The sequence below is a fragment of the Enhydra lutris genome, unplaced genomic scaffold (genome assembly GCF_002288905.1).
Source record: "Enhydra lutris kenyoni isolate GAN:26980312 unplaced genomic scaffold, ASM228890v2 scaffoldscaffold107, whole genome shotgun sequence".
NCBI lineage: Eukaryota > Metazoa > Chordata > Mammalia > Carnivora > Mustelidae > Enhydra > Enhydra lutris.
The window spans coordinates 192,958-210,492 of NW_019154191.1; positions in this window are offsets into that span (position 1 = coordinate 192,958).

A 17,535-nucleotide genomic window follows, 5' to 3' on the forward strand; every position below is an offset into this window, starting at 1 on the left:
ACATATAATATATTTTTATCCCCAGGGGTAGAGGTCTGTGAATTGCCAGGTTTACACACTTCACAGCACTCACCATAGCACATACCCTCCCCAATGCCCATAACCCTACCCCCCCAACCCCCCTCCCCCCAGCAACCCTCAGTTTGTTTTGTGAGATTCAGAGTCCTTTATGGTTTGTCTCCCTTCCAATCCCATCTTGTTTCATTTACTCTTCTCCTACCCCCTTAACCCCCCATAGTGTTAACACTTTATAATGAAACTGTTGTGTATATTGTTTTGTAGAATAAAAGTACATTGGCATTTGAAAGACTGAGATTTTTGTACGCGAAAAAGATAGATGAAATTAAAGCAAAATCTTCTAGTTATCAATTTACATAGAAATTGTCAATTAATTATCCTACATTACTATGATACAGGAGATAAAGACAATGAAACACATTAAAATACACCATGGGAATTCATTAAGAAAATTGAGGAATTCAGGGGCACCTGGGTGGCTCGGTGGGTTGAAGCCTCTGCCTTCAGCTCGGGTCACGGTCCCAGGGTCCTGGGATCGAGCTCCACATCAGGCTCTTTGCTCTGCAGGGAGCCTGCTTCCCCCTCTCTCTCTGCCTGCCTCCCTGCCTGCTTATGATCTCTGTCTGTCAAGTAAATAAATAAAATCTTAAAAAAAAAAAAAATTGAGGAATTCAGAAACTCTAAGGGGAAAAGAACATAACCTGATTTCCTCAATAAATAAACACAAAATGGAGGCAGAGACTTACGAGACTTAAAATCAATAAATTCAAACATATGATACCGTTTGGAATGAGAATTTAAAAATGAACTTTAAAAAGTTATGACACATTCAGAGATTTTTAATATATGTGCTGATGAAGCAAGGACATATTATTTTTAAAATGTACTCTTTAATAACTGTCACCTGTTTCACCCATTGCCCACCCACTTCCCCTCAGGAGGTTTTCCATAGTTAATAGTCTGTCTTTTTTTCCTTTCTTCATTTGTTTTGCTTCTTAAAGTCTACATAGGAGTGACATCAAATGGTACTTGTCTTTTCTGACTTATTTCACTTAGCATTACACATATTAGCTCCATCCATATTTGCAACTGGTTAAGATTTCATTCTTTTCCATAGGTGAACAACATCCCATTGTGTGTGTGTATAAAAACCTACACACACACACACACACACACACACACACACACACATTTTCTTTATCCATTAATCTACTGATGGGCATTTGGCATTTGTGCTGCTTCCACAGTATACATACTGTAAATAATACTGCGATAAACATAGGGGTGCATGTATCCCTCTGAATTAACGTTTTTGTATTTTTTGTGTGAATACCCAGTAATGCAATTACTGGATCACAGGGTACTTCTATTTTTAATTATTTGAAAAACCATCATAGCATTTGACACAGCAGCTGTACCAGTTTGCATTTCCACAAACGGTGCAAGAGTGTTCCCTTTCCTCCACAACCTCACTAACATTTCTAATGTTTTCAATTTCACCCATTCTGACAAGATGGTATCTCACTCTAGTTTTGATTTGTTTTGATTTGAATCTCCCTAATGATCTTTGATGTTGAACATCGTTTCATGCGTCTGTAGGCCATCTGTATATCTTCTCTGGAAAAATGTCTATCCATGTCTTCTGCACATTTTAATTGGATTATTCATTTTTTTAGGTGTTGAATTTTCTAAGTTCTTTAGGTATTGTCGGTACTAACCCTTTATCAGATATGTCACTTGCAAATATCTTCTCCTACTCCACAGGTTGACTTTTAGCTTTGTTGATTTTTTCCTTCACTATCCAGAAGCTTTTTAGTTTGATGATGTCCCTATAGTTTATTTCTGCTTGTTTCCCTTGCCTCAAGAGACATATCTAGTAAGAAGTCACTACAGCCAATATCAAAGAAGTTAATACCTGTGTTCACTTCTAGGATTTTTATAGTTTTAGGTCTCACAGTAGGTCTTTAATCCATTTACAATTTATTTATGTTTATGGTGTAAGAAAGTGGTCCAATTTCATTATTTTGCATGTTGCTATCCAGTTTTCTGAACACTTGTTGAAGAGACTTGTCTTTTTCCCATTGGATATTCCTTTTTGCTTTGTCAAAGATTAATTGACCATATAATTGTGGATTCATTTCTGGGTTTCCTATTCTAGTCTATTCTAATTTTATGCCAGTACCATACTGTTTTGATCACTACAGCTTTGTAAAATAACTTGACCAATTGTGATGCCTCCAGCTATACTTTTCTTTTACAAGATTGCTTTGACTATTCAGGGTCTTTTGTGGTTCCATACAAATTGTAGGATTATTTGTTCCTGTGAAAAATAATGTTGCTGTTTTGACAGGCATTGCATTAAATGGATAGATTGCTTTGGGTACTATACACATTTTATCAATATCTGTTCTTTTAGTTCCTGAGCATGAAATGTCTTTCCATTCCTTTGTGTCATCTTCAATTTCTTTAATCAGTGTTTCATAGTTTTCAGAGTATAGGACTTTCACCTCTTTGGTTAGATTTACTGCAAGGTATCTTACTGTTTACTATGTAATTGTAAATAGGACTGATTTCTTCATCTCTCTTTTTGCTACTTCATTTCTGGTATATAGAAATGGAATAATGTTTGTATACTGATTTTGTATCCAAAAACTTTACTGAATTATTTTATCAGTTCTAGCAGTTTTATGGTGTGGTATTTTAATTTAGCTACATATAGTACTCCATCATCTGCAAATAGTGAATGTCTGACTTCTTACTTGCTGATTTGGATGCCTTTTATTTCTTTTTGTTGTGTGATTGCTGTGGCTAGCACTTCCAGTAAAATATTAAATAACAGTGGTGAAAGAGGACATCGCTGTTGTGCTTCTGACCTTAGGGGAAATGCTCTCAGTATTTTCCCCATTAAGGATGAAATTAGCTGTGGGTTTTTAGCATATGGACTTTATTATGTTAAGGTATGCTGCCCCCAAAGCTACTTCATGTAAGATTTTTAGCATGAATGGATGTTGCAGTTTGTCAAATGATTTTTCCACATCTACTGAGAAGATCAAATGCTTATCATTTATTAATACAGTGTATCACACTGATTGACTTGTGACTACTGAACCACTCTTGCAACCTAGGAATAAATCCCACTTCATTGTGGTGAATAATTTTTTTAACGTATGCTTAGATTCAACAGCGAGTACTTTGTTGAGGATTTTTGCATCCATGCTCCTCAGAGATATTGGCCTGTAGTTGTCTGTTTCATGGTGTATTTATCTCATTTTTGTGTCAGGGTTATGCTGGCTTTTCTATCTTTTGTAATCATTTAAGAAGAGTAAGTAGTAACTCTTCTTCAAATGTTTGGTAGAATACTCCCATGAAGCTATCTGGTCCTGGACTCTGTTGCAAGATTCTGGATTACTGATTCAGTTTCTTTGCTGGTGATTTGTCTGTTCAAATTTTCTTTTTTTCCTGCTTCAGTTTTAGCAGTTGGTATGTTTCTAGGAATTTATCCATCTCTTTTAGGTTGTCCAGTTAGTTAACATATAGTTTTTCATACTATTCTAATAATTTGTATTTCTCTGCTGTTGGTTGGTATTTCTCCACTTTCACTTATAGTTTTATTTGGGTTCTTTCCCTTTTCTTTTTGGTATGTCTGGCTAGAGATTTGTTAATCTTATTGATATTTTCAAAGAACAAGCTCCTGGTTTCATTGATCTCTTCTACTGTTTTCTTAGTTTCTGTATCATTTATTTCTGCTCTATTCTTTTATTATTTCCTTCCTTTTACAGGTCTTAGGCTTCCTTTGTTGCTTCTCTTCTAGTTGCTTTAGGTACAAAATTAGGTTGAAATTGCTCCTGTTTCTTGAGGTAGGCCTGTATAGCTACATACTTCCCTCTTAGGACTGCTTTTGCTGCATCCCAAACACTTTGGTAGTTGTGTTTTAATTTTCATTTGTTTCCATGTATTTTTTAAACTTTTTATTTCCTGGTTGACCCATTCATTGTTTGCTACCATGTTATTTAACCTTCATGTACTTGTGTACTTTCCAAATTATTTCTTGTGGTAGACTTCCAAGTTTCATATTGTGGTCAGCAAAAGCATATAGTATGACTGCAATCTTCTTGTATCCTGTTGATGCCATTTTTTAAAAAGATTTTATTTATTTATTTGACAGACAGAGGTCACAAGTAGGCAGAGAGGCAGGCTGGGGGGGGCGGGAAGCAGGCTCCCTGCCGAGCAGACAGCCTAATGCGGGGCTCGATCCCAGGACTCCGGGATTGTGACCTGAGCTGAAGGCAGAGGATTTAACCCACTGAGCCACCCATGCACCCCAACAGAGGCCATTTTTTGTGACATAATATGTGATCTATTTTAGAGAATGTTCCACCTACACTTGAAAAAAATGTGTATTCTGCTCTTTTAGAATGGAAAGTTCTGAATACATCTATTACATCCATCTGGTCCAGTGTGTCATTCAAAGCCATTATTTTCTTGTTGATATTCTGTTTGGATGATCTGCCCATCGACGTTATGTGGAGTGTTAAAGTCCCATACTATTTGTTATTGTAGTACTACTGATTAGTTCCTTAATGATTGCTATTAATCATTTTATGTATTTGAGTGTTCCTATCTTGGGTGCATAAATATTTATAACTTTTCTATCTTCTTGATGGATTGTCCCCTTTATTATACAGTACCATTACTGTGCCTTATGGCAGTCTCTGCTTTAAAATCTAGTTTGTCCAATACAAGTATTGCTACTCCAGCTTTCTTATGACACCCATTTGCATGACAAACATTTGTCCATCCTCTCACGTCCAATCTGCAAGTGTCTTTAAGTCTATAATGAGTTTCTTGTAGGTAACATAAATATGTTATGTATTTATTGTTTGTTTGTTTAGTTGTTTATCTATTAGAGAGAGAGAGAGAGAGAGAGAGAGCACACAAGCAAGGGGAGCAGCAGAGGGAGAGGGAAAAGCAGGCTCCCTGCTGAGTGGGAAGCTCAATGCAGAGGCTCAGTCCTGGGACCCTGGGATCATGACCTGATCTGAAGGCAGACAATTAACTGACTAAGCCACCCAGGTGCCCCGGTCTGGTTTCTTTTATACGTTTTGATACTGTAAATCTTTTGACTAGAGCACTGAGTCCATGTACAAAGTAATTATTAATAGATAAGTATTTATTGCAATTTTATTCCTTGTTTTGTGGTTGTTTCTGGAAATTTTCTGTTCCTTTATTGTATTTCTCTCAGGTTTCGCTTATTTTCTTTAGTGATACATTTGGATTTCTTTTTCTTTATCCTTAGCATATTTAGTAATGGTTTTTGATAGATAGTTACCACTAACTTTCTATGTAACCTCTTCTGCAAATAGCAATTTATTTTAAGTCTATGCTCATTCAAGTATCAATCCATTCTTTCTTCCTCTCCTCCTCATGTTTTAGGTATATGTCATTATATTTTATACCTTTTTTGTGTGTGAATTCCTTGGCTGTCTTTTTACAGAAATATTCGTTTTACTGCTTTTGTGCTTCCTGACTTAATACTGTCATTTTTGGTCTCTCTTTTCCAAAGAGTCCCCTTTAATATTTCTTGCAGAGCTGGCATAGTGGCCACAAACTCCCTTTAGTTTTTCTTTGGGAAACTCTTTCTCTCTCCTTTTATTTCGATTAACAGTGTTGCTAAATTGAGTCTTGGCTGTGTCTTGCTATGGATCTCCTTTGGTTCATTTTGTTGGAGGAATCTCTGAGCTTCCTGGATCTGAATACCTGTTTCCTTCCCCAAATTAGGGAAGTTTTTTGCTCTTATTTCTTCAAATTAAATTTCTGCCTCCTTTTTTCACTCTTCTTCTGAGATCCCTATAATGCAGATGAAGTGTCTGATGAAGTCACTGAGTTCCCTAAGACTGCTCTCATTTGGAATAATTTTCTTCTCCTTTGCTGAGCTTGGTTACTACTTTCCATTACTGTGTCTGCCAGGTAGTTAATTTGTTCCTCAGCTTCCTCTAGTCTGCTATTTTTTTCCAGCAAGTGCATTTTAAATTTCATTTATTGTGTTCTTCAGCTCTGATTGATTCTTCTATATCTCTTTGTGAAGTGTCTCACTGATATCCTCCACACTCTTCTCAAGTCCACTGAGTATCTTTACGATCATTACTTTACATTCTCTATCAGCCATACTACTTATATCTGTTTTGCTTAGGTCTCTTGCTATGATTTGGTCTTGTTCTTCCATTTGGAACATATTTCTCTGCCTTCTCATTTTGTTTCTGTGTCTGCTTCTGTATGTTAGTAGAGTTAGCTATGTCTCTTGCTTTTGAAGGTAATGGCCTTAAGAAAAAGAGATCCTGTAGTGCCCTGCAGTGCAGTGTCCAGAGCCTAGCATTTCAGGGACTATGTCCTATATGTGTTGCGTGTGCTCTGCTATTGAGTCTTGGCTTCTTTTTCCTTCAATCCAGTTGTCTGCAGAGGTTCTCTTTGCTTATTGTGAGCAGTGTTTGGTACCTAGCAGGTTGGGGCACATTTTAATATGATGTGCAGTGGTCTCCTTGTGAAATGAGATCTGTACCCAGCACCTCTGGAACTGAGGTCCTACAAAACACACAGGTTGGGAGATGTGGTATTGGCAAGGTTTGCTCCTATCTTCTAGGTGAAGGGCTTGCAGCACCAGGACTAAGTATAGCATGACTGGGAGGTGAGAATCCACAGAAGCACAGTGGATGAGGGGATGGGCAGGGCTTGGTATAAGATGTTAAGTAAAGAGTGTCTGTGGTGCTCTGGTTCCCGCAAGTGGCCACTATTCATACCTGGGGGTTGGGGAGGGAATTAGTGCCTGCCATCTCCTTTGTTCCTGGATAGGTCTCCCTATGATCCCTGTCTCTCAGGGCCATTCTCTGAGATGAGTAAACAACTACCTCCCAAATTCCCTTGGTGTTTTTCAAACTGCTGCTTCCAGGCTATATCTCTAGAGTTTGTCCTGCCAGTTGTCACATCATTTTCTAGATTACTTAAGCTGATGTGAGTGTTATCTAGGTGTATCTGTGGGATGAGGTGAGCTTAGAGTCCTACTACTACATCATCTTTCCAACCAACCTCATATGCAGAGATATTTTAACACTGACCATGTACCTGGTATTAGGGAATTTTTATGTATGATAATTTTTTAAAGAGTTCCAGTTTTTAAGAGATATATGCTAATATTTTTACAGATGAAATATGTCTCGGATCTGCTTCAAAATATTCCAGGGGTGGGTAAAGATGAAAGAAGATTTGCCAGGATTTGATTATTGTTGAAGCTCAGGGACAGGCATATATTATATACGTTACATTACATTTATGTTATATTATGCTATATTACATCATTGTATTTCACACTGTTTTCTGTACTTTTGTAAATGTTTGAAATTCTCCAAAATAAAAAACTTTCTAAAACTTCCATGAAACTTATGATATATCCCATTATCTGTCAATAGCATTTTTCAGTTGAAATGAGGGCAGTTTACTAGTATTGATAAAAGGCAAGAATAGAAGAAAGCATTTTAGAATTCCAACTTTAATATTATATCTCTTCCTTACTCTGTACTCTCTACCCTTTCATTCAACAAACATTTTCTTAAAAAGGTTTATTTATTTGAGAGAGAGAAAGCATGAGTGGAGGGAGGGGCAGAGGGAGAAGCAGACTCCCTGCTGAGCACGGAGCATGATCCCAGGACCCTCAGATCATGATCTAAAGAAGTCGGACACTTAACTGAGACAACCAAGCACCCCTCAACAAACATTTTCTAGTGCCTAATGTACAATTTAGGTGCTGGGTTGCTAAAATGATTAATATATAATCCATATCCTCAAAGAATCACAGTCTAGTAGAGAAGATAAATATATAATACAATAATAAAAAGAGCCCAGAGTGATGAATTTTATAATACAGGTAGGTACAGAGTGCTAACGGATCCACCTCCCTAACTAGACCAGGCCTTTGCTGCCTGATTGGTAAAATAATGGAGAGAGGAGAGACTTCAGAGTGAGAATGAGTGTCAATTTTAAAATGCTATAATACTACTTATCTCATAGGAACAAACAGAGAAAAGGGGCTCATGTATTTTAATTATAACCATCATCATCATTTCCATCATCACCAATCTCCTAGCCAAAGGCCACCACTCCATTCTCATCTAATTCCAACCAACTGTAATTACCACTGTCAAACTAAAAGCATTCTTTTGTCAGATTACTACTCTGCTCAAAAAAATTGGTGTTCTCTTACCTAAAACACTATTTAAAACCATTTTGTATTTTATATTCTCCATAATCTATCTCCAATCCATACAGACAGTCTTATTTCCCACTATTCCCCAACAATTATCCTTAATTTCTTTTTTTAATTTAAATTCAATTTTTAAATTTAATTTTTTTTAAATTTAAATTCAATTAGCCAACTTATACTACTTATACATCATTATTTTCAGATGTAGTGCTAAATGATTTATCAGTTGTGTATAACACCCAGTGCTCATCACATCATGTGCCCTCCTTAATGCTCATCACCCAGTTACCCCAACCACCCACCCACCTCCACTCTAGCAACCCTCAGTTTGTTTCCTATAGTTAAAAGTTTCTTACGGTTTTTCTCCCTCTCTGATGACTTCCCATTCAGTTTCCCTCCTTTCCCCAATGGTCTTCTGCCCTGTTTCTTGTATTTCACATGAGTGAAACCATATGATAATTGTCATTCTCTGACTGACTTACTTCACTCAGCATAACACCTTCCAGTTCCACCCATGTCAATGTAAATGGTAAGTATTCATCTGTTCTGATGGCTGAGTAATATTCCATTGTACATATATGCCACATCTTCCTTATCCATTCCTCTATCCATGGACATCTCAGCTCTTTTGACACACTGGCTATTGTGAACACTGCTGCGATGAACACTGGGGTACAGGTGCCCCTTTCTTTCACTATATTTGTATTTTTGAGGTAAATACCTAGTAGTGCAATTGCTGGATCATACAGTAGCTCTATTTTTAACTTCTTGAGAAACCTCCATACTATTTTCCAGAGTGGCTACACCAGCTTGCAATTCCTACCAACAGTGTAAAAGGGTTCCCCTTTCTCTGCATCCTCGCCAACACATGTTGTTTACTTTCTTGTTAATTTTAGCCATTCTGACTGGTGTGAGGTGGTATCTCATTGTGGTTTTGATCTGTATTTCCCTGATGCCAAGGCATGTGGGGCATTTTTTATGTGTCTGTTGGCCATTTGGATGTCTTCTTTCTAGAAATGTTTGTTCATGGCTTCTGCCTATTTCTTGATTGTATTATTTGTTCTTTGGATGTGGAGTTTGAGAAGTTCTTTATAGATTTTGGATAATAGCCCTTTATCTGATATGTCATTTGCAAATATCTTCTCCCATCTTCCTAATTTTGACAATGCACAATTCTGAAGTTCAGTGATAATTTCCCAGTGTATAATTTACTACAGATAAGATATTGCTACCTTGTTTCTCTTAAACCTACAAGGGAAGTTCTGAACACATATTACATTATATCAAAATAATACTCTAGATTATATGACCAGAATCCCTCTTTTTACCCACATTGAACATCTTGAATGTGGAGACAACCAGAGGGAATTTCAAAAAATGAGAGGTAAAAGTCATTTACAATCACACACAATGAAAATCTACTTCCTAGTTAAATAAATTAATTTGAAAACTTCACCCTAAAGATATCTTTTTGTTGTTGTTGTTTTTTGATGGAGAGAATGTAGGTGTGTGTGAAGCAGAGGAAGTAGAAAGGAGAAATGGGTAATTGCTACTAAACACAAAAAATGGAATAAATGTAGTAATTACAATTTGATTAGCAACTTAAGAATTTCAAAGTGTCCAAAAAAATTGGAAAGTGTTCATATCTAGTAATATCACTTACTTGAGCATCAGGATACCTGTGTTTAATCCCAGTTCTGTTCTTAAACAACTACATAATCTCTGGGCCAAAGTCTCCCTATTTATAAAATGAAGGACCTCAAGCAGACAATTTCTTAGGACCCTTAGAATTATATTGTCCAATATGGTAGCCACTACCAACATATGCTATTTAAATTTATATTTCAATTAAATTAATTTAAAATAAATTAAATTATATTTCAATTAAATAAAATTGAGAATGCAGTTCTTTCATCCCCTAACCACATTTAAAGGCCTCAAAAGATAAATGTGACTCTAGTGGCCACCACACTGGACAGCACCAAAACAGAACATTTCCATCACTGAAGAAGTTTTATTGGGTTGCACTGCTTTAGAGCTCCAACATTACGTTTTCCTTATGATTCTATCAGAAAGAAGAGATTAAGATTTCAATGAAATATATGCACCTCCATATTTACTGCAGCATTATTCACAATTGCCAAGATATGGAAACAACTCAAATGCTTATCAATAAACACATGAAAAAGAATGTGGTACATATATAAAATGGAGTATTATTCAGCCCTGAGACAGAATGATCTCCTACTATTTGTTTTTTTCTGGTATTTTTTAAAATTTTTTATTTCTTTTCAGCGTAACAGTATTCATTGTTTTTGCACCACATCCAGTGCTCCATGCAATCCGTGCCCTCTCTAATACCCACCACCTGGTTCCCGTAACCTCCCCCCCCCCACCCCTTCAACACCCTCAGATTGTTTTTCAGGGTCCATAGTCTCTCATGGTTCACCTCCCCTTCCAATTTCCCTCAACTCCCTTCTCCTCTCCATCTCCCCTTGTCCTCCATGCTATTTGTTATGCTTCACAAATAAGTTAAACCAGATGATAATTGACTCTCTCTGCTTGACTTATTTCACTCAGCATAATCTCTTCCAGTCCTGTTATTTGTAACAATACAGATGGACCTTGAGCACATGATGCTAAGTGAGATAAATCAGAGAAAGACAAGTACTGTATGAAATAATTTATATGTGTAATCTAAAAAGTCAAACCTGTAAAAAATGGTAAAATGGTAGTAACCAGGGGACGGAGGTAGGTAAGATTGATGGTGTTTAAGTGTACAAACTTGTAACAAGTAAAAAAAAAAACAATAGAGATTGAAAGCACAGTACAATGAATACAGATAATATTGTACTATACTTAGGTAATGTAAGTATCATTACAATGGCAATCATATTACAATATATAAATATATCAAAGTAACACACTGTATATCTTTAACTTACACAATGTTACATGTCAAATTTATTTGATAAAAAATTATTTACATGGTTTCTGCTTTTACACATACCAATCTTTTTTTTTCATTTTTTAAATTTAATTTTATTTTTTTGTGTGTGTTCCAAAATTCATTGTTTATGCACCACACCCAGTGCTCAATGCAATACATGCCCTCCTTAATACACACATATCAATCTTAACTCTACATCCATCTATTTAAGGTTTATGCTGACCTGAAGACAGCAGAAGAAAGAGCTGGATGTTTTTCATGCTACTGCAGAGGAATATAATGGCATTATACTTTCAAGAAAGTAAAAAGAGGGGCGCCTGGGTGGCTCAGTGGGTTAAAGCCTCTGCCTTCAGCTCAGGTCATGATCCCAGGGTCCTGGGATTGAGCCCCGCATGGGGCTCTCTGCTCAGCAGGGAGCCTGCTTCCCCCTCTCTCTCTGCCTGCCTCTCTGCCTACTTGTGATCTCTCTCTCTCTGTCAAATAAATAAAATCTTAAAAAAAAAAGAAAGTAAAAAGAAAATTTAAACATTAGTGATTTTATTCTTACAAAGGAATGGTTCTGAACATGATTTAAATCTATAAATCAGAGAATAGTCTTATAAAATCATAAAAACAAACCTATTTTATATATATATTTATTTATATTTATTTATATACAAATATATATAAATTTATATATATAAATATATAAATTTATATTTATATATATATATATATATATATATATATATATATATATATATATATAATTTTACATTTTTCCCATTCTTTAAACAAAGATTAGTCAAGCACAGTGCTAGGTACTAGGAATATAAACATAAAAAAAAATATGCTCTTACCTCTCCCACACCCCATCTCTGAGGAAACTCACCATCACTTTTCTAACCTTGTATCTATTCATTACTCTTCTTCAGGTACTCTTTGAGTATAAACTCAACTGGTTGCCTGTCTCCATGTCATTACCCCTATTAATACCCTCTGTACTAAAATCCTGGCCATTCTTAAGAACTACTTGTTATGACACTACTTATGTAGTCTTTCCTAACTTAATTATATTTGTTTTGTCACTCTATTTCGAACCCTACAGACTGCATTTCACTTGATGATAAGGACTCTCAGCAGTGTTGTAGCCATTTACCCCAGGCTTGTACCAAGGATACCTTTTAGTATAAATTAGTAACAGCAGAATACCAGGTCAAAATAACCTATCTTTGAACAAATGTAAGATCCAAGGACTAAAATATGACATAATCATATCATCTTTATCCATGCTTTAGATTTTTATTGGGCCTACAAATCATCACATTTCTGATGTGTTAGAACTTAGAACAAGGGGTAAAAATGAGCATATTCAAGATAACCTCTCTGTTTATACATTATTATGTATTATCCCACAGGTTTAAAATTAGAAAAAGCCAGCTTTGGCATGAAACAGGTCTTTCATCTGAAATTTCTTACAACACAAGGTTTATGAAATACTAATGTGGTATAATTTATTAACTATCACCAGAAATCTACTAATAAACCTAAAATCCATTAGATACTATATTTTTGCTTATTTGACATGAAAACTGTCAAATCATGAATTTGCTTATTTTTCTCTCAGCCCTGAACTGACATTTTTGTTAAAAACAAAGAGTATCACCTGGGAAAAATACTGAAGCTTTCTCTTTGTACTATAAACATAAGGCTGCTTTTTTTGATAGTTATCCACTATTGTCCAGCATTTTCTAAAACAATATATATATAATATATATATATATATTATATATATATATAATATATATATATGAATAGCAGTTTTATTAGTTCTAGTCTAACAATACTATGGGGACACATGATCAAGCATGATCCCAAAGTGAAATAAAGGGGATGAAGACACTTTCAAAGAAAGATATTTTTGTACAATGACATCAAACTTGGCCAATATTAAGATATTTTTAAAGAGAGGAGTTAAGATGGTGGAAGAGTAGGAGGATTCAGAGCTTCTCATCCCTCCAACGCAGTTATATAGTTATCAAATTCTTCTGAACACCCAAAAAGTCAATGAGAGGTCTAAGAGAACAAAAACTGCAAAATCAATCTACCAGTTGAAAAGCAACCACCTCTTGGAAGGTAGGAGGTGTGGAAGCTCACTTGGGGGAGACACAGCTATGGATGCAGTGGTGGGGAGAAAGACTGCTTGGAGCATATGCAATGTATTAGAAGCAACTGGGGACAAAATCTGAACTTTTACATTCTCTAATGTGGGGGACATTCCTGGATTAAGGGTGCTCAGGTGGCAGGAAGGGCAGAATACCAGGAGTGACAGGGTGGTCTGAGGTTCTCCTGGGTTGCAGGAAGAATGGGTGGCACCAAGGTGCTGAGCTATTTCCACTTATAGGAGCCAGCAAGCCCGCAGAGAACAGTGAATCTTGGTATAGGGTTTCTGCTATAAACTGCAAACTGCCAGGTGGTCATGTGACTGCTTTTCTGGGACAGGCTGGCAAGTGTGGCAAGACTCTCCCCTGGAGGAACCGTGTGGGTCTGTGGCACCAACATCCATGGAATTTGGAGTTTTGACCTGGTCACACACCTGAGAGGCTTGGACATGCACAGGGTGAATCCAGGGTAGCTGGAAACTAGAGAAACAAATAGGGTGACTGACTCCTTTTCTGTGAGGGCTCATTGAAGGGCTACAGAGGAGCGTGCAGCCATTTTCGTCCAAGGCTACAGAAGAGTGTACAGCCATTTTCGTCCCACCCATCAGTGCTAAAAGGCTTCAGGGAGCAAAAGAGCGTCACCTCCTGGAGGCCAGGGACTTATACCCAAGCCTCAGGCCCCTGCAACCTGGGGAAGCATTTCCACTGAAACAAGTAGCCTGAGAATCAGTGTAGCAGGCCACTCCCCCAGAAGAACAGCACAAACAACTAGTTGGCACCAAGTTTTTTGATCATATAGTGCTGCAAAGCTTCAGCGCTAGAGGGGATAGGATTGAGCTTCCGTTTTACTTGTATTATTTCTTTTACTTTTAAGATCTTTTATTTTCTTATATTTTCCAATTCCCTTTAAATTTCTGTTACTATTTTATTTATATATGTACGCTTTGTATATCTATATAAAGATATATTATTTTTGGTCTACTTTATTTATTTATCCTTATTTTGGAATGTAGATTCTTTTAACAAGCAGACCAAAACACACACAAGATCTTTTTTGTGTTTTTTTTTTTATTTTCTTACTTTGTGTTTTTGTTTTTTCTTTTGTTTTTGTTGTTTGTTTCTGTTTTTTGTTTTGGGTTTTTTTAATTCTTTTTTTTTTCTTCCCTCTTTTCTTTTCTAGACAAAATAATGAGATGGAAGAATTCACCCCAAAACAAAGAACACAAGCTAGAACTCACAGCCAGGAATTTATTCAATACAGACACAAATAAGATGTCTGAACTAGAACTTAAAACAATTATAAGGATACTAGCTAGACTTTAGGACACTAGAGAATCCCTTATTACAGAGATAAAAGAACTAAAATCTATGCAGGCTGAAAATAAAAATGCTATAACTGAGATGCAAACACAAATAGAGGCCGTAAAAACAAAGGAGAAGAATGAATCAGTGATACGCAAGATAAAATTATAAAAAATAATGAAGCCAAAAAGAAGAGTAAAAGAAAGGTGATGAACCATGAAGGTGTACTTAGAGAACTCAGGAACTTAGTAAAACATAGCACTCATATCATAGGAGTTCCAGAAGATTAAGAGAGAGATAAAGGGGCAGGTTTACTCAAACAAATTAAGTTTGAATAGGGAAGTACACAGATATCAAAAACCAAGAAGTACAGAGACTCCCACTAAATTAAACAAAAGCCAGCCATTGCAAAGGCATATCATAGTCAAATACACAAACACAGCAAGGAAATAATTCTGAAAGCAACAAGCGGAAAAAAGTCCTTAACCTACAAGAAAAGACAGATCAAGTTCACAGCAGATGTGTCCACAGAGACTTGGCAGGCCATAGAGCAGTGGAAGAAAATATTCATCATGTTGAATGGGAAAAATATGCAGCTAAGACTTCTTTAACAAACAAGGCTGTCATTCAAAACAGAAGGAGAGATAAAAAAAATTTTCAGATGAGCAGAAACTAAAGGAGTTTGTGACCACTAAACCAGCCCTGAAAGAAATTTTATGGGGGATTCTCTGAGTGGAGGAAAAAAAAAAAACCAAAAGCAAAAAATAAAAAGGACCAGAGAACACCACCAAAAACACCAGCTCTACAGGTAACATAATAGCACTAAGTTATATCTATCAATAATCATTCTAAATGTAAAAGGACTAAATGTGCCAATCAAAAGACACAGGGTATCAGACTGGATAGGAAAACAAAACTCATCAATAGGCAACTTACAAAAGACTCATCTTAGACCCACAGACACCTCCAGAGTGAAAGTAAGGGAATGAAGAACCATTGATCATGCTAATGGACATCAAAAGAAAGCCAGAGTAGCAATATTGGTATCAGACAAACTAGATTTTAAAATAAAGGCTGTAACTAGAGATGAAGAAGGGCATTAATCATAATGAAGAGGTCTATCAAGAAGATCTAACAATTATAATTTTTTATGGCCCTAAATTGGGAGCACCCAAATACATAAATCAATTACAAACAAACATAAATAAACTCATTGATGATATACAATTATAGTAGGGGACTTTAACACCCCATTTACAGCAAAGGACAGATCATCTAAGCAGAAAATCAACAAAGAAACAATGGCTTTGAATGACACACTGGATCAGATAGACTTAAAGGATATATTCAGAACATTTCATCCTAAAGCACCAGAGTATACATTCCTATGCACTCAAAAAGCATGCACAGGAAACATTGTCCAGAACAGATCACATACTGGGTCACAAATCACGTTTCAACCAGCATGAAAAGATCGAGATCATACCATGCAAATTTTAGACCACAACACTATGAAACTGGCAGTCAACCACAAGGAAAAAAAATTAGAAACACCTGAAATACATGGAAGTTATCCCACTAAAAAAGGAATGGGTTAACCAGGAAATTAAAGAAAATTTTTTAAAAATACATGGAAGCAAAAGAAAATGAAAGCATGACATCCCAAAACCTTTGGAATGCAGCAAAAGCAGTCCTAAGAAGGAAGTATATTATAGTACAGGCTTACCTCAAGAAGCAAGAAAAAAGTCTCAAATACATAAACCTAAACTTACACTTACAGGAGACAGAATAGGAACAGCAAATAAAGCCTAAAGCCAGAGGAAGAAGGGAAATAATAAAGATAAGAGAAGAAATAAATGATATAGAAACAAGAACAACAAAAACACAGTAAAACAGATTTAAAAAACTAAGAGCTGCTTCTTTGTAAGAATTAAAATTGATAAACCCCTAGCTAGATGTATCAAGAAGAAAAGAGAAAGGACCAAAATAGATAAAATCATGAATGACAGAGGAAAGATCACAACCAACACCACAAAACACAATTTTAAGAGATTACCATAAAAAATTACACGCCAACAAACTGGGGAACATGGAAGAAATGGACAAACTCCTAAAACCGTACAACTACCAAAACTGAAACAGGAAGAAATAGAAAATTTGGACAGACCCATAACAGCAAACAAACTGAATCAGTAATCAAAAATTTCCTAATAAACATAAGTGCCAGGCTGGATGCCTTCTCAGGGGAATTCTACCAGACATTTAAAGAAGAGTTAATACCTATTGTTCTCAAACTGTTCCAAAAAATAGAAATGGAAGGAAAACTTCCAAACTCATTCTACAAAGCCAGTATTACCTTGATTCCAAAACAAGACAAAGGCTCAACAATAAAGGAGAAATTACAGGGTAATATCTCTGATGAACATGTAAAAATTCAATAAAATACTAACAGACTGAATTCAACAGTTCACTAAAAGAATTATTTATCATGACCAAGTGTGATTTATTCCTAGGATTCAGGGTGGTGCAATATTCCTAAAAAAAAAATCAATGGGATATACTACATTAATTTAAAAAAGGACCTGTCATAAAAAAAGGATCCTGTCAATAGATACAGAAAAAGCATCTGACAAAATACTCCTCCTTTCCTGATAAAAACACTCAACAAACTAGGGATAGATGGAACATACCTCAACATCATAAAGCCATATGCAAAAGAACCATATCTAATATCATCCTCAATGGGAAAATACTGAGAGCCTTACTGTCAGGAACAAGACAAATATGTCCACTCTCACGATTACCATTTAACATTGTACTGGAAGTCTTAGCCTCAGTAATCCCACAACAAAAAGAAATAAAAGGAATCCAAA